The sequence below is a fragment of the Mauremys reevesii genome, linkage group 2 (genome assembly GCF_016161935.1).
Source record: "Mauremys reevesii isolate NIE-2019 linkage group 2, ASM1616193v1, whole genome shotgun sequence".
Classification (NCBI taxonomy): Eukaryota; Metazoa; Chordata; order Testudines; family Geoemydidae; genus Mauremys; species Mauremys reevesii.
The window spans coordinates 284,719,449-284,743,669 of NC_052624.1; the positions used below are offsets into that span (position 1 = coordinate 284,719,449).

Genomic DNA, 24,221 nt, shown 5'->3' on the forward strand with positions numbered 1-24,221 from the left:
CATCCATCGTCGCCACTTGTTATATCCTTGGGGGCAGTCGGTTTAGGAAGAAATCACTTGAGGCCAGACAGCAGACAGCTAACAAAACTACCATTTTATTTACAGACACAGAGCTCACCCAACCGGCCGAAGCCGGCCGGGCTATCCCCTAATAATCTAACTCAGTTGTCATAGGAACAAAAACCATGACAACCAAATACACAACAGTGCTGTGAGAGATAACAAGGAGTGAGGACTTTGCTGCAATGGTTGTTGCAGGAGACTTTATAGGAAGAAAGAACACAGAGGACAGCCACTGCAGGAATGGGGGGTGGACACTGGTGAGGCCCTCCCTACCCAGTCGGCTTCTTAATACAGCTGAGTCACTGAGCTGGGTTAGGTGGTGGCGCCTCTGGACAAGCAGCTGCCTTGGGACTGGAGACAGAGCTGCAAACAGGCATTTGGATGACTGCTACTCCCTGATGTCAACCATGAGCAGGGCTTGGTGGATAAGCGAGGTGGTGTGGCCAAGGGGCTCTCACCAGGGAGACCTTCTCACAGGTACGTGGGAAGGGAGTTAGATGGACGGCTGCCAGAATTACTGGAGGGCAGGGCAGGCATTTTACCCTTTATTTGTGTATCTAATGACTGTGTTATTGCATGTTGGCCTGTTCTCCTTCCCCTGATAAAGAGTTCATTGTTTGCACAAAGTCTCAGGCAGCTTGTTAAGTGGTGAAGTTCTGTATGCTCAGGGCACTGAGGGAGGCTGTTTCATTTCCCTAGAAATCTGGATGGGACCTTGAGTGGGTTTAGTTGTTTGTCAAGAGGGACACTCCATGTATTCACCCACTTATTGCTGTGTTTGCCATCTGGCAGAAGGGGTACAGAGGATCGGAGTCGAACTTGTATTCAAATTAGGGAAGCAGCAAAGAATCCTGTGGCACCTTATAGACTAACAGATGTTTTGTAGCATGAGCTTTCGTGGGTGAACACCCACTTCTTCGGATGCAAGCAGTGGAAATTTCCAGGGGCAGGTGTGTATATATAAGCAAGCAAGAAGCAAGCTAGAGATAACGAGGTTAGATCAATCAGGGAGGATGGGGCCCTGTTCCAGCAGCTGAGGTGTGAAAACCAAGGGAGGAGAAACTGGTTCTGTAATTGGCAAGCCATTCACAGTCTTTGTTTAGTCCTAAACTGATGGTGTTAAATTTGAAGATGAACTGGAGCTCAGCAGTTTCTCTCTGGAGTCTGGTCCTAAAGTTTTTTTGCTGGAGGATTGCCACCTTAAAATCTGCTATTGTGTGGCCAGGGAGGTTGAAGTGTTCTCCTACAGGTTTTTGTATATTGCCATTCCTAATGTCTGATTTGTGTCCATTTATCCTTTTCCTTAGAGACTGTCCAGTTTGGCCGATGTACATAGCAGAGGGGCATTGCTGGCATATGATGGCATATATTACATTGGTGGACGTGCAGGTGAATGAACCGGTGATGGTGTGGCTGATCTGGTTAGGTCCTGTGATGGTGTTGCTGGTGTTAGATATGTGGGCAGAGTTGGCATCGAGGTTTGTTGCATGGGTTGGTTCCTGAGCTAGAGTTACTATGGTGCGGTGTGCAGTTGCTGGTGAGAATATGCTTCAGGTTGGCAGGTTGTCTGTGGGCGAGGACTGGCCTGCCACCCAAGGCCTGTGAAAGTGTGGGGTCATTGTCCAGGATGGGTTGTAGATCCCTGATGATGCGTTGGAGGGGTTTTAGCTGGGGACTGTATGTGATGGCCAGTGGAGTCCTGTTGGTTTCTTTCTTGGGCTTGTCTTGCAGTAGGAGGCTTCTGGGTACACATCTGGCTCTGTTGATCTGTTTCCTTATTTCCTCATGTGGGTACTGTAGTCTTGAGAATGCTTGGTGGAGATTTTCTAAGTGTTGGTCTCTGTCTGTGACCATAGCGGTGCCACTGATCTGGAGATATATATTGTCATTAAATTTGAAATAGTTGTGTGTGAGGATAAAGGCACAAAGCTCAGCAACCATTTGTGCTGTGGCATCATCAGGGATGATCATCATTCCCTGATGATGCCACAGCACAACTGGTTGCTGAGCTCTGTGCCTTTATCCTCACACACAACTATTTCAAATTTAATGACAATATATATCTCCAGATCAGTGGCACCGCTTATGGCACCCGCATGGCCCCACAATATGCCAATATTTTTATGGCTGACCTGGAACAACGCTTCCTCAGCTCCCGTCCACTCACGCCCCTTCTCTACCTACGCTACATTGATGACATCTTCATCATCTGGACCCATGGGAAGGAGACTCTGGAAAAATTCCACCACGATTTCAACAGCTTCCACCCCTCCATCAACCTCAGCCTGGACCTATCTACACGGGAGGTCCACTTCCTAGACACCACGGTGCAAATAAGTGGTGGTCACATTAACACCACCCTATACCGAAAACCTACCGACCGCTATGCCTACCTTCATGCCTCCAGCTTCCATCCCGGGCACACCACAAGATCCATTGTCTACAGCCAAGCACTGAGGTACAACCGTATCTGCTCTAACCCCGCAGACAGAGACCAACACTTAGAAAATCTCCACCAAGCATTCTCAAGACTACAGTACCCACATGAGGAAATAAGGAAACAGATCAACAGAGCCAGATGTGTACCCAGAAGCCTCCTACTGCAAGACAAGCCCAAGAAAGAAACCAACAGGACTCCACTGGCCATCACATACAGTCCCCAGCTAAAACCCCTCCAACGCATCATCAGGGATCTACAACCCATCCTGGACAATGACCCCACACTTTCACAGGCCTTGGGTGGCAGGCCAGTCCTCGCCCACAGACAACCTGCCAACCTGAAGCATATTCTCACCAGCAACTGCACACCGCACCATAGTAACTCTAGCTCAGGAACCAACCCATGCAACAAACCTCGATGCCAACTCTGCCCACATATCTACACCAGCAACACCATCACAGGACCTAACCAGATCAGCCACACCATCACCGGTTCATTCACCTGCACGTCCACCAATGTAATATATGCCATCATATGCCAGCAATGCCCCTCTGCTATGTACATCGGCCAAACTGGACAGTCTCTAAGGAAAAGGATAAATGGACACAAATCAGACATTAGGAATGGCAATATACAAAAACCTGTAGGAGAACACTTCAACCTCCCTGTCCACACAATAGCCGATTTTAAGGTGGCCATCCTCCAGCAAAAAAACTTTAGGACCAGACTCCAGAGAGAAACTGCTGAGCTCCAGTTCATCTGCAAATTTAACACCATCAGTTTAGGACTAAACAAAGACTGTGAATGGCTTGCCAATTACAGAACCAGTTTCTCCTCCCTTGGTTTTCACACCTCAGCTGCTGGAACAGGGCCCCATCCTCCCTGATTGATCTAACCTCGTTATCTCTAGCTTGCTTCTTGCTTGCTTATATATACACACCTGCCCCTGGAAATTTCCACTGCTTGCATCCGAAGAAGTGGGTGTTCACCCACGAAAGCTCATGCTACAAAACATCTGTTAGTCTATAAGGTGCCACAGGATTCTTTGCTGCTTCTACAGAACCAGACTAACACGGCTACCCCTCTGATACTCAAATTAGGGAGTTCGTTCTTATTGCATCAGCCATATCCTAGCAAGGGCTTGAGCTGTTTGTCATTTCACAGGCATGGCCATGTAGCAAGAGCCTCTGCTTTATCAGGGGCTGTACTTACACCCTCCTGTGATACTATGTCCCAACGACATGATGGACATTCTGCGTGTAACCCTTCTGCCGGGCCGAAACAATAGCAGCAAGGGCCGGGTCAATACATAGGGGTCCCTTCCCCACAACATAATGCAAAACCAGCTCGAGCCCCCACCCAGTGACCTGGGAAAATCTTACACTCACCCATAGGCGGCGAGTTCTATGGGCCCGTGGAGCCCAGGCCCCACCAATAATCCTGAAGCTGGGCCCAGCTTCACCAATGTTTGGGCCCCAGGCCCTGTGCTTCGGGGGTCCCCGCGTTGCAGTGCCGGGCGCTCTCACCGCAGCGGCAGCTCCTGGGAGAGGCCCCAGCAGCGACTGGGCTCACAGCCCATTGGCCAGGAACCCCAGCCAATGGGAGCTGCCTGGGGCGGTGCCGGAGCTGCCTGGCCGCACCTCCACAGCAGGGAGGGGGAGCCAGCCACCGGCAGCGGCTGAGCCCTGAGCAGAGCAGCAGCAGGGTCTGTGCCTGTCAGACACACTCAGCTGGTGGGCTGTGGGGGCAGCCTGAGCCAGAGACACAGCCGGGGAGGGGGGTTTGGTGGGGACAAACAGACACAGCCAGGGCTGGTGGGGGCAGCCAGCCAGACACAGCTGGGGGGTTGTGGGACAGACACACACAGCAGGGGTGGGGTGGGGACAGACAGACAGACACAGCCGGGGGTTGTGGGACAGACAGACACAAGGACACAGCCATGGGGTTGTGAGGACAGACAGACGGACACAGCTGGGGTTGTGGGACAGACACACACAGCGGAGGGGGGGGGGACAGACAGACAGACACAGCCGGGGGTTGTGGGACAGACAGACACAAGGACACAGCCAGGGGGGTTGTGAGGACAGACAGACGGACACAGCTGGGGGGTTGTGGGGACAGACAGATGGAGCCGTGGGCGGGGAAAGGAGCAGCAATGGGCACCCTGGGGCTGGTATAAAATACACAGGATGGGGGGAGCTTCCTGAGGGGACTATAGCAACACCCCCCGCAGAGCAGACCCTAACCCTAACCCTCCCCTCCTCCAAAGCTCCCTACAATCTCCCCCTTTGCCTTCCGCCCCCCAGCCCAGCCCATTCCATTGGCCGGGAGGCTCCCAGTCTAGTGGCTATCAGGGCCCACGGGAGCTGCACCTGCCTGGCTGTGCCTCCACAGCACAGGGAGGGGGAGCCACAGGTGAGCAAGCCCTGGTCATCATCACAGGCCCAGTAATTCTCTGGATATTTAATTTCACTGAGGCAAAATGTGTGCAATTTTATGGGTTGAATGACTGAATGACATAATACCCACCTGCCCGCATTGTCCATCACTAAGTCCAGTAATTTTGTCAAGTGTTTGTTGCACAACATGGTGGTGCCTACCCCTACCTTGTGCTTCAGGGGGTGATGGGGTCCAGGGCAGCCTGTTATAGAACTACCTGATTAGTAATTGGATATGTTGGCTGGCATCTTTTTTTACGTGTTCGCTCCCCCTGATGTTAGAACCTGGCTACACCACTGGGGAGGGGAGCTTCCTAGACCTGTGCAGCTGGGGCTTAGATGAATTTTGTGATACTGTGCCCCTTCCCAGCTACCACCCTGCAGTCCCCACTCCTGCACCATGCTGGGCAAGGGGCAGCCCCATCCCCAGTGAGGCTATGGTGAGGGGTGGCAGCAGGGGAGGCCACACCTGATGGCAACCTCCCCCCTCGGTACCCACCATAGGGGAGGTGAGTGGGCTTTCTGGACCTGAGAGGGACCTAGGAGCATGTGCAGTGAACTGCGGGGGAGAGGAGGGATCCCTCCCCTGGAGCTTGCTGCTGCCAGGGAGGGTGGAGGGGAGTCCTCTTTGGCCCTAGCCCTGGGGCAGCCTGTCTGCACCCCAAGTTCCTTATCCCCAGCCCTGCCCCAGAGTCCTCACCTGACCGGAAAAACACGCAACTTAAATTTGGTGGTCAGTTTAGAATATCATAGAATATCAGGGTTGGAAGGGGCCTCAGGAGGTCATCTAGTCCAACCTCATGCTCAAAGCAGGACCAATTCCCAACTAAATCATCCCAGCCAGGGCTTTGTCAAGCCGGGCCTTAAAAACCTCTAAGGAAGGAGATTCCACCACCTCCCTAGGTAACCCATTCCAGTGCTTCACCACCCACCTAGTGAAAAAGTTGTTCTTAATATCCAACCTAAACCTCCCCCACTGCAACTTGAGACCATTACTCCTTGTTCTGTCCTCTGCTACCACTGAGAACAGTCTAGATCCATCCTCTTTGTAACCCCCTATCAGGTAGTTGAAAGCAGCTATCAAATCCCCCCTCATTCTTCTCTTCTGCAGACTAAACCATCCCAGTTCCCTCAGCCTCTCCTCAGAAGTCATGTGCTCCAGCCCCCTAATCATTTTTGTTGCCCTCCACTGGATTTTCCAATTTTTCCACATCCTTCTTGCAATGTGGGGCCCCAAACTGCATGTAGTACTCTAGATGAGGCCTCACCAATGTTGAATAGAGGAGAATGATCATGTCCCTCGATCTGCTGGCAATGCCCCTACTTATACAGCCCAAAATGCTGTTAGCCTTCTTGACAAAGGCCAGAGGAGGGAGTGTTAGTGCCTGTGTGGACTTCTGGGAAGTGCATGGGGTGGAAGGGGATGCTGGGATGCTCTGGAACCACTCCTTCAAAGCCAGTCAGGACTCTGGGGGAGCCTCCTCTCTGAGCAGACTGTCTCCAGGGCAAGAAGCTTACACCTTCCTGGATCTGGCCTCGGAGCATTCAGCATGCCCTTCCACACCATGCGCTTTCCGCAGTGAGTCCGCCCAGGCGGGGTCCTGGGGCAGCCAGAGGTCCCTGCACCCCAACTCCACAGTCAGATGTGACTCTCAGCCAGACTGTAAAACAGAAGGTTTATTAGATGACGGGAACACAGTTTAAACAGAGCTTGTTGGTACAGAAAACAGAACCCCTCGGTCAGGTCCATCTTGCGGGGTGGGGAGCCCAGAACCAAGTTCTGAGTCTCTCCCCATTTCCCCAGCCAGCTCCAAACTGACACTCCCTCCTCTGGCCTCTGTGTCTCTTCTGGACAAGGAGGCCACCTGATCTCTTTGTCCCCAACACCTTCAGTTGGCATCTTGCAGGGGAAACTGAGGCACCCACACAGTATTCAGAGAAAATATTAAGAACATTCCCACTTCATCACAACAGGTGCAACAAAATATAATACTGTATATTGAAGTAGGCAAGTGCTGCTTCTGACTTTCCACTTTTAATTGACCCTTGTAATCTTGTGGCACTGATGCGTTGTAGCTTCATTTTATATTGGCTTACAGGGCGGGAGCGGGGTGGCACCGCCATTTTGGGCCCCACCAAAAATTATACAAACCTGCCGCCTATGCACACACCCCTGGGCACCTCGAGGAGGCAATACTTCCCCTCTCGCAAGCACAGAGTCTTGGTGTAGCAGAAAAGGTTTAATAACATGAGAAACAACAAGCATTAAATTGAGAAAATACCTCAGCTAGAGTTCATAGGTCAAACCGTGAGCAAAGACCCACCCCATCAAATTGGGCCAGGTCCTTCTTTCTGGGCCCTTGAGTCCAGCAACCCCCAAATCACCCACAGTCCCAAAAGTCCCACAATCCAAAAGTCTCTGCCCCGGGTCAGTGCAGCCCCAGAGCTCAAAAGTCTCTCTGCAGAGGTCCCCCGCAGCCTGGGTAGAAAGGGGCACCTTACGTGGTTTGGGGCCAACTGCCCTGCCTCTTCATGGGGTTCTGCTTCCACTAGTCGTCCCCGCAAACAGCTCAGCTCCGCTTGCTCTGTGGGCTGCTCCGCTCTGCCAGCTGCTCTGGTCCACCAGCTGTCCTGTGATCCACTCCAGCCTTCCTCGCGAGCTGCTCAGCTCCACTCACCCAGTGGCTGCACAAAGTGCTCCACTCTGCTCTGCCAGCTGCTCTGCTCCACGGTATTGCTTCAGGCTCTCCCACTCATTAGCACAGTACTCAGTGCTCTCAGCTCAGCAAGTCCAGCTCTTCAGTGATTTCAGCTCTTAGTGATTCCAGCTCATAGTAGGGGAGCCCCAGTGCCAGTGAGTTCAGCTCAGTAACCTGTATCTAGACTCTTAAGGGAATCAAACATTAACTCTGACATTCCTCAGTGGAGAGAGGCATAGGTGGAACTGGTGCTTCTGGCTCACACAAAGAGCCTGCACCACCCAGTACAGATCTCTGTCCCCAGCCTCTCTCCCTTGACTGGGTTTTGGAACCATGTCCCTTGTCTAGCAAGTGCTATTTAGTTGATAATGGAACCCTCTATCATAAGACAGTTTTGTAGTTCCTCATTTACTTAATCGGGGTGACAACATTTTATTGCTCCTGCCCCAATAACAATGAAATTGGGGCTCCCAGAGCTGTGAAAATAACCATCCCAGGCTGCTGTGCGGTATGCTAAGTGCCAATGCAAATAACTGAAATGCTAATGCGAATACTCGAAACTTCTTTCTGCACTCCCCATAATTTACCACCAGATGTCAGGGTAAAGCTCATCCTGACTCTGCTTACATGCAGAACGGCTGTATCTCAGCTGACGGCTTAGTCCATAGGCTCCAAGCTGGTCTAACGCTTCCAGGAGACTTTCTTCAAGCTCCTTCAGACGTCTCCCACAGAGAATCAGGTCACAATATAAACCATATAGACTGGGGTGGCCAACCTGTGGCTTCAGAAGATAATATGCAACTCCTATTAGGAGCTGACTCTGGGTGCTCAGCACCCACCATCCCCCAGCATCTTCTGCCCACTGGCAGCCCCCCCAATCAGCATCTCTCCTGCTTCCCCTGTGCCTCCTGCCTGCTGCACCAGTATCTCCTTGAATAAAGCACACAGTGACTAGCTGGTGTGGAAAGTTTTAATTAAAATTTTTTTTTACACCATCTAGCAATGGACGGCAAGTGCAACCAGGAAAGAAAATACACAGATGAAAATCGAGGCTTCCAACAGGAGTGCTTTTTTTTTTTTTGCTAGACGTGTCTCCCTAAGTTCAAATCTTCAAACTTGCAGCGTCATTTCGCTTCTAGCCATGCGCATATGGATGAAGAATTCCCACAAAGTTCTGGACTCCGCACTTTAAAACTGAAAACTTTGAAAAAACAAATGGGTGTAGAAACCCAGTTCTTCACCAGATGTGCCAACCGATTGCAGACTGTAACGGTAGCCTCCTATTATGTGGCCTGGCACACAGCCCGTGCGAAAAAGGAGAGCCTTTAGAAATGTGCCTCACTGATGTGATTTCAATCCTGTCACCAGAGAGCGAGAATCTACAGAAGAAAATTTATGGCCTGCAGCTTTCCCGCCCCACAATAGAATGCAGAATCTCCGACCTTAACAGTGACATCGAATCGCAACTTCAGCAGTGTGAAGTTTTGGATGAGTCGTGCCATGCACAGGTTAAACCTTATTATCGGTATTTGTCTACACTGTGTCTGACGACTGTGTTGTAAGGGAAGAACTCCTTGATAACGTGTCACTAAGGGACAGAACTCAGGGATGAGATCTAAAGGAGGCGTTGATGTTGGTAGTTGCAAAAAGCCACTTGCCTTTACGGAAGCTCACTGCCAGTGCAACGGACAGGGCTCCATCCATGTGGGGGATCTGTGAATGGATTAGTAGGGCTTTGTAAGTCTGACAAGAGCTTTCCTGAATTTTGGACATTTCACTGTATTATTCATTGGGAGCAACTGGTATCTAAAAATCTCAAATTTGATCACGTCATGAGACCTGTCTTACACATTGTGAAATTCATTCTCTCAAATGCACTCAGTCACAGACAATTTCAAAATCTAATTGAAGAACTGGATGAAGATGACTCCCCTGCTGATTTGCCATTTCACTGTGCAGATTGATGGCTGTCGAGAGGTAAAGTTCTTTCCCATTTTTTCGAGCTCCTGGAACCAGTAAAATTGTTTATGGAGGAGAAGCACAGAATACACTCCGAACGTACAGATCCTGGGTGGGTTCTAGACTTGGCATTTCTTGCAGACATGATGCTGCATTTGGATAAACTAAACGTGGACTTACAAGGAAAATTCCGGTTGCTGTCTGATCTAGTGCAAAGCGTATTTGTGTTCATGAACAAACTGCAGTTGTTTCACAGACAAATGCTTGAGGGAGAGCTGACCCGCTTTCCCTCAATGTCACAACTTCAAGCCAGATCAAAAGAAGATGCAGAAGAACCCCTAACACAGAGCACAGCTAGGTATGCGAGCGTGATTAAAGATCTTAAGGACAGTTTTGAGTAAAGATTTGCAGTGGAAAAGACCTCAAATCAGATTTCTGATTGACCCTTTTAGTGCTGAAGCCGATTGTCCGAAGCCCCCTTTAGTCACTGACGAAGCAACATTCCAGATGGAAATAATAGAACTTTTGGAAGATTTAGCTGTTACCACTCAAGAAAGAGATCTTGGAGTCATTGTGGAGAGTTCTCTGAAATCAGAACAGGAGTACTTGTAGCACCAGCAGCAGTCAAAAAAGTGAATAAAATGTTGGGAATCATCAAGAAAGGGATAGATAATAAGACAGAAAATATCATGTTGCCTCTATATAAATCCATGGTACGCCCACATCTTGGATACTGCGTGCAGGTGTGGTTGCCCCATCTCAAAAAAGATCTATTGGGACTGGAAAAGGTTCAGAAAAGGGCAACAAAAATGTTTCGGGGTATAGAATGGCTCCCGTATGAGGAGAGATTAATAAGACTGGGACTTTTCTGCCTGGAAAAGAGGCGTCTAAGGGGGGATATGATAGAGGTCTATAAAATCATGAGAGGTATAGAGAAAGTAAATAAGGAAGTGTTATTTACTCCTTCTCATAATACAAGAACAAGGGGCCACCAAATGAAATGGATAGGTAGCAGGTTTAAAACAAACACAAGAAAGTATTTTTTCATGCAGCGCAGTGTCAATCTGTGGAACTCCTTGCCAGAGGGTGTTGTGAAGGCCAATACTATAACGGGGTTCAAAAGGGAGCTAGATAGATTAATGGAAGAAAGGTCCAACAATGGCTATTAGCCAGGATGGGCAGGAATGGTGTCCCTAGCCACCTGGCAGAAGAGGTACAGAGGATTGGAGTCGAACTTGTATTCCAATTAGCAAGACTGTTCTTATTCCATCAGCCAGAGTTATACCCAGTCCTAGAGGGGGAGAACGCTTTGTGTCTCTCTGAGCTTCTTCAGATGATCCTTCCACTCCTCCTACAATAGTGAATCTCCAAAGTCAAACCTTAATGGTCGATCGGTGAGGCCTGGGCTTCACACAGGAGTTTTAGAATGGTCTCCTCCTCAGATAGCTCTGCTATTGTCTGACATAACTCACATTGCTGTAGTGAGACTATACCATTAATGACTGGCAGACACCTTGTGACGTTATGAATGTAATATAATATCTCATTGAAAGGTGACAGACAGGTCCAGAAAGAGTTAATTACCTCACAGACTGACCTGACCCACTACCGAACTTTAGAAACTGGTTAGGAAGATCGTAAATGAATAGAGCTTTGAAATGCAGCCGGCATTGTTAGAGAAAGAAGGGTAGATGTTTGCTCAGGTCTTGTGATGTAAGCAAACAAGTCTTGTCTATTGCTATATTTTTAATTCAATGATCAAAAAAGGGGTATTAATATTCAGGAAAACACTTGAGTCAAATATATCATTGTCTATGTGTCTCTTTCAAGGTTGTGGTAACCTGTATCTGAACTGTTTAATGGTTAAATTACCCTGTGCTAATTGCCAGGATGTTTGGGAGAAGGAGTTAAGCCTATTGTTTTCTCAGGCCAAAAGACTGCAGGAAATGTATAAAAATCCTGGGACACGATCCTTCTTCATCTCAGATCTGCTCTGAGTTTCAAGAGGGGAAACCTTAAGCCATAAGGATTGAGATCCCCAGTCACTGACTGGAGTCACCCTGAATATGGACAGTGGACTACAACCTAGGGACTATTTCTAAAAGGACTTTTGGCAACTACAAGCTCATCTCTGCTATGTATCTGGACCTCAAGAAATTGACCTCAAGCCTGTATGTATATTGATCTTTCAACCAATGCACTCTCTTTTCTTTTTTAATAAATTATAGTTCGTTAATAAGAATTGACTATAAGTGTGTATTTTGGGTAAGATCTAAGTTATCATTTGGTCTGGGGCTTGGTCCTTTGGGATTGGAAGAACCTTTTCTTTTATATGATGAAATAAGATTTTCAGAATTTCTTATCATATGTTTGACATGTGTTTCTGGATGGAGGCCTGAGGCTGGGTACTTTAAAGGAACTGCATTGTCTGGACTTCTGAGTAACCAGTGAGATACTACAGAAGCTGTTCTGTGCTGGCTGGTTTGGTAAATCTAAGTATCGGAATATCCACCAGCTTTTGGGGTTTGTCTGCCCTGTTCTGTTTGCAGTTCAACCTAATTGAGTGACCTCAGCTGGCTCCCAGGGGCAGCACCGTCACACACCTTTTCTTTGTTCCTTGCAAGCAAAGCTATGACTGTGCTGCAGATCAACACTCCATCATCATTGCTGACTTTTGACTGTCTTTCAGGCAGATACTTAGGATGAGCAGTTTTTTCTCAGTCCTAGCACTTCACAGCAGAGGGGTTTTGCTGGCACACCTGCATGCTCCTATTGGGAACTCAGATATCTTCTTTTAAGTGTTCTCTGTTTCATAGGTTGCTGCACGTAGTGACTGGATCCTCAGACATTGCCCCGCTGCTTGCAGTAATTAGGGAATATGTTGAAAAGGCTGGAATTGGTCTCTCTCTCACACAGACAACGCCTTTAGGGACAGGGCAAACCACGGCTGCAGGATCATTTCTTCTCTTAAACCAGGGGTTCTCAAACTTTTGCACTGGTGACCCCTTTCACATACCAAGTCTCTGAGTGCGACCCCCCCCCCCTTATAAATGAAAAACACTTTTTAATATATTTAACACTATTATAAATGCTGGAGGCAAAGTGGGGTTTGGGATGGAGGCTGACAGCTCGTGACCCCCTCAGGGGTCCCGACCCCCAGTTTGAGAACCCCTGTCTTAAACCCAATGACCTCTTCAGGGAATTCTAAGTCCACAATAGCCTACCCTTGGGAGGACTGTTCATCTTTATTAAGGCCACACAAGCCTAGTCCAGCCAGAGGTCTGGCACTGACAAATGCTTCACCAGCTTTTGAGAGGACTGAAATATACCAGTGTCTCAGCTCCAGTCGAGCCTAGAAAAGGCTACACAGAAGCAGCCAGTCATAGCCCAGATGTCTCAGATAAAAGGAGGTGCAGGGCCTGAGCAGGTCAGTTCCTGGCTGAGATGACAGGGGAAAGGAAGGGGGCTCCCTGCTGGTAACAGGAGCTCGAGGGAGAACAAGAGGGCAGGTTTTGGTGGCATTGGCACTCAGCAAGGAGGAAGAGGATCTGAGAACTTCAGCCCTGAGGTAGGGTGAAGAGAAATGAGCTATGTGGGAAAAGGCCCAGGGAAGAGCAGCAGCAAACGAGGCAGTGGTATGGGGTTGTTCTTTACAAGGTCCCTGGGTTGGGACCCAGCGTCGTGGGTAAGCCCAGGTTACCCCACCGACCACTGGCAAAGTGGCCTAAGTCCCAAGAAGGGGATAAGGCAAATCTAGAAGGCTGAGAAAAGGGCAGGATTTAACGGGCCCAGAGACTGGGCTGAAGAGCCTGGTGAGGGTAGTTAGTGTGGGACTTTTGCTACCCCGGAGACCTGAGCCACTGAAGACCTGCCTCGTGAGGATAACAACCTTCAGCGGCATCAGGAGAAAAAAGACTGAAGCATCACACCCAGCTGACACTCACGAGAGGTGAGTGCCCCCAGAGACAACTGGTACCTGCTGTTAGTTGGGGGGCACAATCTAAAGGTTGCTCCCTCCAACCAGCTTGAGTCACCCTACCCTTACCCTCAGTGGCCCTTCTGTGCAGCTCCCAGCTGTTTGCTGCTGCTTCTCCCCAAGGCTGCAGCTTGCAGCTCACCAGCTCCAGGAGTTGTTGCACAGGAACGGGTGCCAGCTGGCAAACCCTGGCAGAAATCTGGGAGGCCATGTGACTCCATACTTATCCTATTGGGGGATATGATATAGCCTTGAAAAGTCAACTGAAGTGTAGGGGAACTCACTCTTCTTGGCTTTCTTGTACAGGCCATTCAAACGAAAATGTTCAAGTACCAAATGGATGTGTTGGTCATGAGGAGCTTAGTTTTCCATGAAGATGAGGATGTCATCTAAGTAGATTACTATAAACTGGCACAAACCACCCCTAAAGATGTCATTAACAAAGAGCTGGAATGAGTTGGAAAGACCAAATGGCATGATGAGGTATTCAAAAGCAACAAAGAATCCTGTGGCACCTTATAGACTAACAGACGTTCTGCAGCATGAGCTTTCGTGGGTGAATACCCACTTCTTCAGATGCAGAGGTATTCAAAGTGACCATGCTGGGTGCTGTTAACCTCAGGTGTGGACAAGATGCAGAGGTGGAACAAGACTTGCAGGTGGGGATGGCAACAGACCACAGCTGTTAAAATGCATGTAGGCAGAGACAAGATCTGTTCGGGAAGCTCAATTCTGTAATTACATCCAGCCATGACCCCTCTAATGGGGCTGGACAGGGGAGTTTCTGGTAGTTCTCTGGATCTACTTCAGATCTGGATTTCAAGGGACATTGGGTTGCAAGATGGTGTTACCCACCAAAGTGCAAGCAAAGGCCGTTCCATCACCAATACGCCTTCTCCCAATCCATTAGGCATCTTGTGTTGTCTCGATGTGCGTGGGCTGTGGCCCTGGGGTCACCAGGGCAGAGGCTGGAATGGAACCAGACTAGGCTGGGGATGAACTTGTACTTTCTTTTTTCTTGGCTTCATTTGAACTGTCAATCCAGGCCAACTCGTCCTTTATGTCATTGTTTAGACCCTGGCAGAAATGGCATATTGTGTTTGTGTTTGATAATTCTGCTCATTAATGTAGTTTCAACCAGTTTGCCTACTGAAGTTAGGCTTAGCAGCCTGTAATTGCCAGGATCACCTCCGGAGCCTTTTTTAAAAATTGGCATCCCATTAGCTACCCTCCAGTCATCTGGTACAGAGGCTGATTTAAGTGATAGGCTACATATCACAGTTAGTAGTTGCGCAATTTCATACATGAGTTTTTTCAGGACTCTTGGGTGAATACAGCCTGGTCCTGGTGACTTATTACTGTTGAATTTGTTAGCTTTTGTGTCTTTTGCTGGTTGCTCTTCAAATTCTTTTTTGGTCTGCTTAATCATACTTTACATCTGATTTGCCAGAATTTAGGCTCCTTTCTATTTTTTCCAGTAAGATTTACCTTCTGATTTTTAAAGGGTGCCTTTTTGCCTCTAACTGCTACTTTTACTTTGTTGTTCAGCCATGGTGGTACATTTTTGGTTCTCTTACTATGTTTTTTAACTTGGGGTATACATTTAATTTGAGCCTTTATTATGTTGTTCTTAAACGGTTTTCATACAGCTTGCAGAGATTTCTCTTTTGTGACTTTCTTTTAGTTTTCGTTTCACTGGTTTCCTCCTGTGTGGTTCCCCTTTCTGAAGTTAAATGCTACTGCAGTGGGCTTCTTTGGTATTTTCCCTCCCACAAGGACGTTACATTTAGGGTACGTTTACACTACGGGATTATTCCAAATTTACAGAAACCGGTTTAGTAAAACAGATTGTATAAAATCGAATGCACGCGGCCACACTAAGCACATTAATTCAGTGGTGTGCGTCCATGGTCCGAGGCTAGCTTCGATTTCTGGAGCGTTGCACTGTGGGTAGCTATTCCGTAGCTATCCCATAGTTCCCGCAGCCTCCCCCGCCCCTTGGAATTCTGGGTTGAGTTCCCAGTGGCTAATGGGGAAAAAAATCATTGCCACGGGTGGTTCTGGGTACAGCCTCACCCCTCCCTCCCTGAAAGCAGCAGACAACCGTTTCACGCCTTTTTTTCTGGGTGAACTGTGCAGACACCATAACACAGCAAGCATGGACCCTGCTCAGCTCAATACCGCAATCGTGAATGTTTTAAACACCTCGCGCACTCTCGTGCAGTATATGGTGAACCAGGACCTTCAAACCGAGGCGAGGAGGAGGCGGATACGGCAGCGCGACGATGACAGTGATGAGGACGTGGACACAGAATTCTCTCAAACCGCAGGCCCCTGCGCTTTGGAGGTCCTGATGGTAATGGGGCAGATTCTATCCATTGAACACCGATTTTGGGCTCAGGAAACAAGCACTGACTGGTGGGACCGCATTGTGTTGCAGGTGTGGGACGATTCACAGTGGCTGCGAAACTTTCGCATGCGTAAGGACACTTTCATGGAACTTTGTGACTTGCTTGCCCCTGCCCTGAAACGCCATAATACCAAGATGAGAGCAGCCCTCACAGTAGAGAAGCGAGTGGCGATAGCCCTGTGGAAGCTTGCAACGCCAGACAGCTACCGGTCAGTCGGGAATCAATTTGGAGTTGGAAAATCTACTGTGGGGGCTGCTGTGATGCAAGTAGCCAAAGCAATCACTAAGCTGCTGCTACGAAAGGTTGTAACTCTGGGAAATGTGCAGGCCATAGTGGATAGCTTTGCTGCACTGGGATTCCCTAACTGTGGGGGGGCGATAGATGGAACCCATATCCCTATCTTGGCACCGGAGTGCCAGGGCACCCAGTACGTAAACCGGAAGGGGTACTTTTCAATGGTGCTGCAAGCACTGGTGGATCACAAGGGACGTTTCACCAACATCCACGTGGGATGGCCAGGGAGGGTTCATGATGCTCGCGTCTTCAGAAGCACTACTCTGTTTAAACGGCTGCAGCAAGGGAATTACTTCCCAGACCAGAAAATAATAGTTGGGGATGTTAAAATGCCTGTCGTTATCCTGGGGGACCCAGCCTACCCCTTGATGCCATGGCTTATGAAGCCATACACAGGCAGCCTGGACAGTGGTCAGGATCTGTTCAACTACAGGCTGAGCAAGTGCAGAATGGTGGTAGAATGTGCATTTGGCCGTTTAAAGGCGCGCTGGCGCACATTACTGACTCGCTCAGACCTCAGCCAAACCAATGTCCTCTATGTTATTGCTGCTTGCTGTATTCTCCACAATCTCTGTGAGAGTAAGGGGGAGACCTTTATGGCGGGGTGGGAGGCTGAGGCAAATCATCTGGCCGCTGATTACGCGCAGCCAGACACCAGGGAGATTAGAAGAGCACACCAGGAAGCGGTGCGCATCAGAGAAGCTTTGAAAACGAGCTTCATCAATGGCCAGGGTACACTGTGACTGCTGTGTTTGTTGATGAACACCCACCCCCCCTTGATTGACTCATTCCCTGTAAGCAACTCACCCTCCCCCTTCGAGTACAGCTTACTTATGCAAATAAAGTCACTATAGTATAAAAATCATGAATTCTTTATTAATTCATTATAAAAAGAGGGAGAGAAGTAAGGGTGTGGTTTGGGAGGAGGATAGGAGGGATGGAGAAGGCCATTAAAAAAATTTCACAGTAATGACAGCCTTCTGGTTGGGCTGTCCACGGGGGTGGAGTGGGCGGGTGCACGGAGCCTCCTCCCACGCGTTCTTACACGTCTGGGTGAGGAGGATGTGGAACATGGTGAGGGTTGAGGGTGGTTATACAGGGACTGTAGCGGCACTCTGTGATCCTGCTGCCGTTCCTGAAGCTCCACCAGACGCCGGAGCATGTCAGTTTGATCACGCAGCAGCCCCAGAGTTGCATCCCGCCACCGCTGATTTTCCTGCCGGTCTTCCTGCCGCCACCTCTCATCTCGGGTGTCCCTCCTGTCCTCATGTTCACTGGCATCTTTCCTGTAATTTGATACCACGTCCTTCCACTCATTCAGATGAGCTCTTTCCTTGCGTGTAACTTCCATAATATCAAGAACATTTCATCTCGCGTCTTCTTTTTCCTCCGCCTTATCTGGGCTAGCCTTTGGGATGGAGCAGGGAGGCTTGAAAAATTTGCAGCTGCATGAGGGAGAGAAGTATTTAAAAAGATACATTTTACAGAACAATGGTTATACTCTTTCACAGTGAACAGCACTATTCACCTTACATAGCACATGTGATTTCCCTACAAGGTCGCATTTTTCATCTTAATACTGAGTGCCTGCAGCTCTGGGGTTACAGATCTCACAGACACAGGTCCGGGCATCAGAATTCAGCGTGCATGCGGCCATGGTAAGCCACTGTCTTTCGGCTTCTGCAGTGATTTACCCCTTCCCCCAATGCATGGCTAATACTACGCTAGCTCCCTGCTAATCAACACCCTTCCCACCCCCCCCACCCACTGCATGGCTGGTAGCTTGGGGAAGATCGCCGGTGACCAAACACAAAAAAGATCATCGGCATTTCACTCCTCCCCTCCCCTCCCCCTGCTTGGCTACGTGCAGGAAAGGATTTTTTTTTAAGCTGCTGCAGTCCATGAACCCAGTAGGAAAATGGCCATCCCCCTTATTTAAATTCCTGATTTTCAACCAGGTTACCCTGAACAATATCACTTTGCTGAGGATAACACAGCGAGATAAAGAACGTATGCTTCTTGCAGATGATACTAAACTACTCAAGATAGTTAAGACCAAAGCAGATTGTGAAGAACTTCAAAAAGATCTCACAAAACTAAGTGATTGGGCAACAAAATGGCAAATGAAATTTAATGTGGATAAATGTAAAGTAATGCACATTGGAAAAAATAACCCCAACTATACATACAACATGATGGGGGCTAATTTAGCTACAACGAGTCAGGAAAAAGATCTTGGAGTTATCGTGGATAGTTCTCTAAAGATGTCCACGCAGTGTGCAGAGGTGGTCAAAAAAGCAAACAGGATGTTAGGAATCATTAAAAAGGGGATAGAGAATAAGACTGAGAATGTATTATTGCCCTTATATAAATCCATGGTACGCCCACATCTCGAATACTGTGTACAGATGTGGTCTCCTCACCTCAAAAAAGATATTCTAGCACTAGAAAAGGTTCAGAAAAGAGCAACTAAAATGATTAGGGGTTTAGAGAGGGTCCCATATGAGGAAAGATTAAAGAGGCTAGGACTCTTCAGTTTGGAAAAGAGAAGACTAAGGGGGGACATGATAGAGGTATATAAAATCATGAGTGATGTTGAGAAAGTGGATAAGGAAAAGTTATTTACTTATTCCCATAATACAAGAACTAGGGGTCACCAAATGAAATTAATAGGCAGCAGGTTTAAAACAAATAAAAGGAAGTTCTTCTTCACGCAGCGCACAGTCAACTTGTGGAACTCCTTACCTGAGGAGGTTGTGAAGGCTAGGGCTATAACAATGTTTAAAAGGGGACTGGATAAATTCATGGTGGCTAAGTCCATAAATGGCTATTAGCCAGGATGGGTAAGAATGGTGTCCCTAGCCTCTGTTCGTCAAAGGATGGAGATGGATGGCAGGAGAGAGATCACTTGATCATTGCCTGTTAGGTTCACTCCCTCAGGGGCACCTGGCATTGGCCACTGTCGGTAGACAGATACTGGGCTAGATGGACCTTTGGTCTGACCCGGGACGGCCTTTCTTATGTTCTTATGTTCTTAATGCCAGCAATCACCAGGACCATACGCAGCTATGCTTTGCCACGCAATGATACCTGATTACTTGCTACATGCATGGCGTGGTAAAGTGTCCTACCATGGTGGGCGGAACAGAAACCTTCTGCAAAGGCTTCTGGAGTACCTACAGGAGCGCTTCATCGAGATGTCCCTGGAGGATTTCCGCTCAATCCCCGAACATGTTAACAAACTTTTCTAAGTAACTATACTGTCTGCGAATGCATCCCAAGTCCTCAGGGCAAATCAATCATTAAAAAACGCTTTCTTAAAAAACAATGTTTGATATTTGCAAAGGTACACTCACCAGAGGTCCCTTCCATGGCGTCATTGTCTGGGATAGTTGCTTGGGAGGGTAATTCCGTCAGGGTGAGAAAAAGCTCCTGGCTGTTGGGGCTCATGGAGTTCTGTGTGCTCTCTGCTAGCTCGTCCTCCTCTTCTTCATCGTCATCTTCCCCATCCACATAATCCTCAGCCATGGCAGACATTACCACCCCCACCTCGGAGTCCACGGACAGGGGTGGGGTACTTGTGGCGCAGCCCCCTAAAATTGCATGCAGCTTAGCGTAGAAGCGGCATGTTTTTGGCCCTGCCCCGGACCTTCCGTTTGCTTCTTTGGTTTTCTGGTAGGCTTGTCTGAGGTCCTTGACTTTCACTCTGCACTGCAGTGAGTCCCTGGTGTGGCCTTTATCCGTCATAGACCTTGCAATTCTTTCAAATACTTTTTCATTTAGTCTTTTGGAACGCAGTTCTGTTAGCACTGAATCCTCTCCCCATATAGCGATCAGATCCAGTACCTCCCGTGCAGTCCATGCTGGGGCTCTTTTTCGATTCTCAGGAGACTGCATTGTTACCTGTGCAGATGAGCTGTGCGTGGTCACCTGTGCTGATGAGCTCTCCACGCTGGGGAAGCAGGAAATGAATTTCAAAAGTTCGCGGGGCTTTTCCTGTCTACCTGGCCAGTGCATCCGAGTTCAGAATGCTGTCCAGAGTGGTCAGTGGTGCACTGTGGGATACCACCCGGAGGCCAATACCGTCGATTTGCGGCCACACTAACCCTATTCCGATATGTTAATCCCGATATTAGCGCTACTCCTCTCGTTGGGGAGGAGTACAGAAACCGATTTAAAGAGCCATTAAAATCGATATAAGGGGCCTCTTAGTGTGGACTGGTGTGGCGTTAAATCAGTTTAACACTCCTAAAACCGGTTTAAACGCGTAGTGTAGAACAGGCCTTAGTTACATTATGGTCCCTGGGTGAGGTTCAGCTCTATTTGCCATTCTTGTCAATTTTCGCAGATTCCCTGCCAGAGCTGTGAAATTGACAGGAAAGGCTGGTGGGCTCCCTGCTGAGAGCCCCACCCTGTCATCCGGAGGTGGGTGGAGGGCTCCAGCTAGAGCCCTGCTGCTCCCAGGGCCGCCCAGAGGATTCAGGGGCTTGGGGCAAAGCAATTTCGGGGGCCCCTTCCATAAAAAAAAGTTGCAATGCTATAGAATCCTGTATTCTCGTGGGGGCCCCTGCAGTGCCCGGGGCAAATTGCCCCACTTGCCCCCCCGGGCAGCCCTGGCTGCTCCCGGCTCCCGGCTCTCAGCTGGGCTGCCACCCGGGCTCCCTGCTCCCTACCAGAAGCCCAGATACCCCTGGAGCTCCGTGCTCCCTGTTGTTCCTCACAGGGAGCCCGGCTGCACCTAGGCTTCTGGCTCCCCACTCTCCGCTGGGAGCAGGGCCGGCCCACAACAATTTGGCACCTGAGGCAGGGAGCTCAAATGACGCCCCCATGCCCCCTCGCTTGGGCCAAAACTTTGAAAGGTCTCAATTCTGCCTTCTTCCTGTTCTGTTCCTCTCATGGTCCTGCTCTGCTACCTACCCCAGTAAAGGAGAACTAACAACTTAAAATGTCTTGTTCAAAAATTTTAAGTAGCACTTAACTTTCAAACGCCTGAACAGCAAATGTAACTTTTCTAGTCTGCATAGGAAACACTGGCATTTGTCTCTGTTTGCACAATCAAAGTGCTGCTTTCCGGGCCTTCCTGGTTGCAAAGATTTGAACTGCTTCCGGAAGATCCGCAGTCTGGGCCAGCTCATGCTCCATGGAGATGGCTGCAAGGCCGACCAGCCTCTCTTGTGTCCGTAGACGTGTTTGTATTAACTTCCACTTGGAGAAGCTGCGTTCTCCACTGGCAACTGTTAAAGGAAGTGTTAGAGCAACAAAAGCATTTGGAAAGAGGGTGGTCATCTTATTTGTGCACATCTATTCCAGAACAGCCTTTGGAGTAGATCCTGCTGAAATGTATCTTGAAAGGGCTTTCAGTTCATCACCTAAATCACTTGCATCAATATCGCGCATGTCATCAGGTGTCAACACTGTCTCTAGTGCCCTGCATGGCTGGTGTAGGTCTTCTTCAGGTATAGTGAGGAGTTGGGAATATCATACAACATCCCAAATATACTGCTGTGTTCCTTGAGCTGCATGAAACGTTCTTCCACTGGCTGTATTGCACAATCTAGCACCTGGTTAAAGAATTCAACTTTGAATTGTTGTTTGGGGTCTCTTATGGGATTATCCCGTGCCTCGTAATCAAAACGTCTTCTTCTTCGGTGACTCTTGTATTCTTGAATGGGTGAAAAAATAGCTTCAGTGTGAAGTTCCTATGCCAACTTCTGTGCACTCTTCAGACTGTTTTGAAATCGCTCATCTGACCGGTAAGGCTGCAGATATCACTTTGCTTTGTCCAGTTGTTCCATTGCTCCAGATATATCAAGATCAATACCTTGGAGTCTCTTGCTTACAACATTTATTTCAAACAGTATGTCATGCCACAACACTAAGCCACACAAAAATTTAAAGTTAGGTATAACCCTTTTGCCCATCTGAGTTGGCAGCAACAAGGCCAGGGGTTCTGTTTTAAATTAAATTAATGGAGATATATATATCTCCTAGAACTGGAAGGGATCCTGAAGGGTCATTGAGTCCAGCCCCCTGCCTTCACTAGCAGGACCAAGTACTGGTTTTGCCCCAGATCCCTGAGTGGCCCTCTCAAGGATTGAACTCACAACCTTGAGTTTAAGCAGGCTAATGCTCAAACCACTGAGCTATCCACAATACAATGCAATGGAGGCTCGAGCCCCCACCCAGTGACCTGGGGCAATTACATACCACTACCCCCGAGTGCCTCTAGGAGGCAATACTTCAATTCTCGCAAGCACGGAGTCTGAGTGTAGCAAAATCCTTCTAATAAAGGAGGGAAACAATAAGAACATAAGAACATAAGAAAGGCCGTACCGGGTAAGACCAAAGGTCCATCTAGCCCAGTATCTGTCTACCGACAGTGGCCAATGCCAGGTGCCCCTGAGGGAGTGAACCTAACAGGCAATGATCAAGTGATCTCTCTCCTGCCATCCATCTCCATCCTCTGACGAACAGAGGCTAGGGACACCATTCTTACCCATCCTGGCTAATAGCCATTTATGGACTTAGCCACCATGAATTTATCCAGTCCCCTTTTAAACATTGTTATAGTCCTAGCCTTCACAACCTCCTCAGGTAAGGAGTTCCACAAGTTGACTGTGCGCTGCGTGAAGAAGAACTTCCTTTTATTTGTTTTAAACCTGCTGCCTATTAATTTCATTTGGTGACCCCTAGTTCTTGTATTATGGGAATAAGTAAATAACTTTTCCTTATCCACTTTCTCAACATCACTCATGATTTTATATACCTCTATCATGTCCCCCCTTAGTCTCCTCTTTTCCAAACTGAAGAGTCCTAGCCTCTTTAATCTTTCCTCATATGGGACCCTCTCTAAACCCCTAATCATTTTAGTTGCTCTTTTCTGAACCTTTTCTAGTGCTAGAATATCTTTTTGAGGTGAGGAGACCACATCTGTACACAGTATTCGAGATGTGGGCGTACCATGGATTTATATAAGGGCAATAATATATTCTCAGTCTTATTCTCTATCCCCTTTTAATTATTCCTAACATCCTGTTTGCTTTTTGACCGCCTCTGCACACTGCGTGGACATCTTCAGAGAACTATCCACGATAACTCCAAGATCTTTTTCCTGACTCGTTGTAGCTAAATTAGCCCCCATCATGTTGTATGTATAGTTGGGGTTATTTTTTCCAATGTGCATTACTTTACATTTATCCACATTAAATTTCATTTGCCATTTTGTTGCCCAATCACTTAGTTTTGTGAGATCTTTTGAAGTTCTTCACAATCTGCTTTGGTCTTAACTATCTTGAGTAGTTTAGTGTCATCTGCAAACTTTGCCACCTCACTGTTTACCCCTTTCTCCAGATCATTTATGAATAAATTGAATAGGATTGGTCCTAGGACTGACCCTTGGGGAACACCACTAGTTACCCCTCTCCATTCTGAGAATTTACCATTAATTCCTACCCTTTGTTCCCTGTCCTTTAACCAGTTCTCAATCCATGAAAGGACCTTCCTTTTATCCCATGACAGCTTAATTTACGTAAGAGCCTTTGGTGAGGACCTTGTCAAAGGCTTTCTGGAAATCTAAGTACACTATGTCTACCGTATCCCCAATGTCAACATGTTTGTTGACCTCTTCAAAGAACTCTAGTAGATTAGTAAGACACGATTTCCCTTTACAGAAACCATGTTGACTATTGCTCAAGAGTTTATGTTTTTCTATGTGTCTGACAATTTTATTCTTTACTATTGTTTCAACTAATTTGCCCGGTACCGACGTTAGACTTACCGGTCTGTAATTGCCAGGATCACCCCTAGAGCCCTTTTTAAATATTGGCGTTACATTAGCTAACTTCCAGTCATTGGGTACGAAGCGATTTAAAGGACAGGTTACAAACCTTGGTTAATAGTTCCATAACTTCACATTTGAGTTCTTTCAGAACTCTTGGGTGA

General features: G+C 48.1%; 1 protein-coding gene across 1 annotated transcript in view; it reads left to right on the forward strand.

Annotated features, from left to right (window-relative positions):
• The first annotated feature begins 238 nt into the window (after positions 1-238).
• The window catches only part of LOC120398651 (fucolectin-like), a 42,795-nt gene continuing 18,812 nt past the window's right edge, over positions 239-24,221 (forward strand). The window contains exon 1 of the mRNA XM_039526207.1: positions 239-540. The gene's annotated coding sequence lies outside the window, so the exon portion shown is untranslated. The remainder of the gene's footprint in view (positions 541-24,221) is intronic.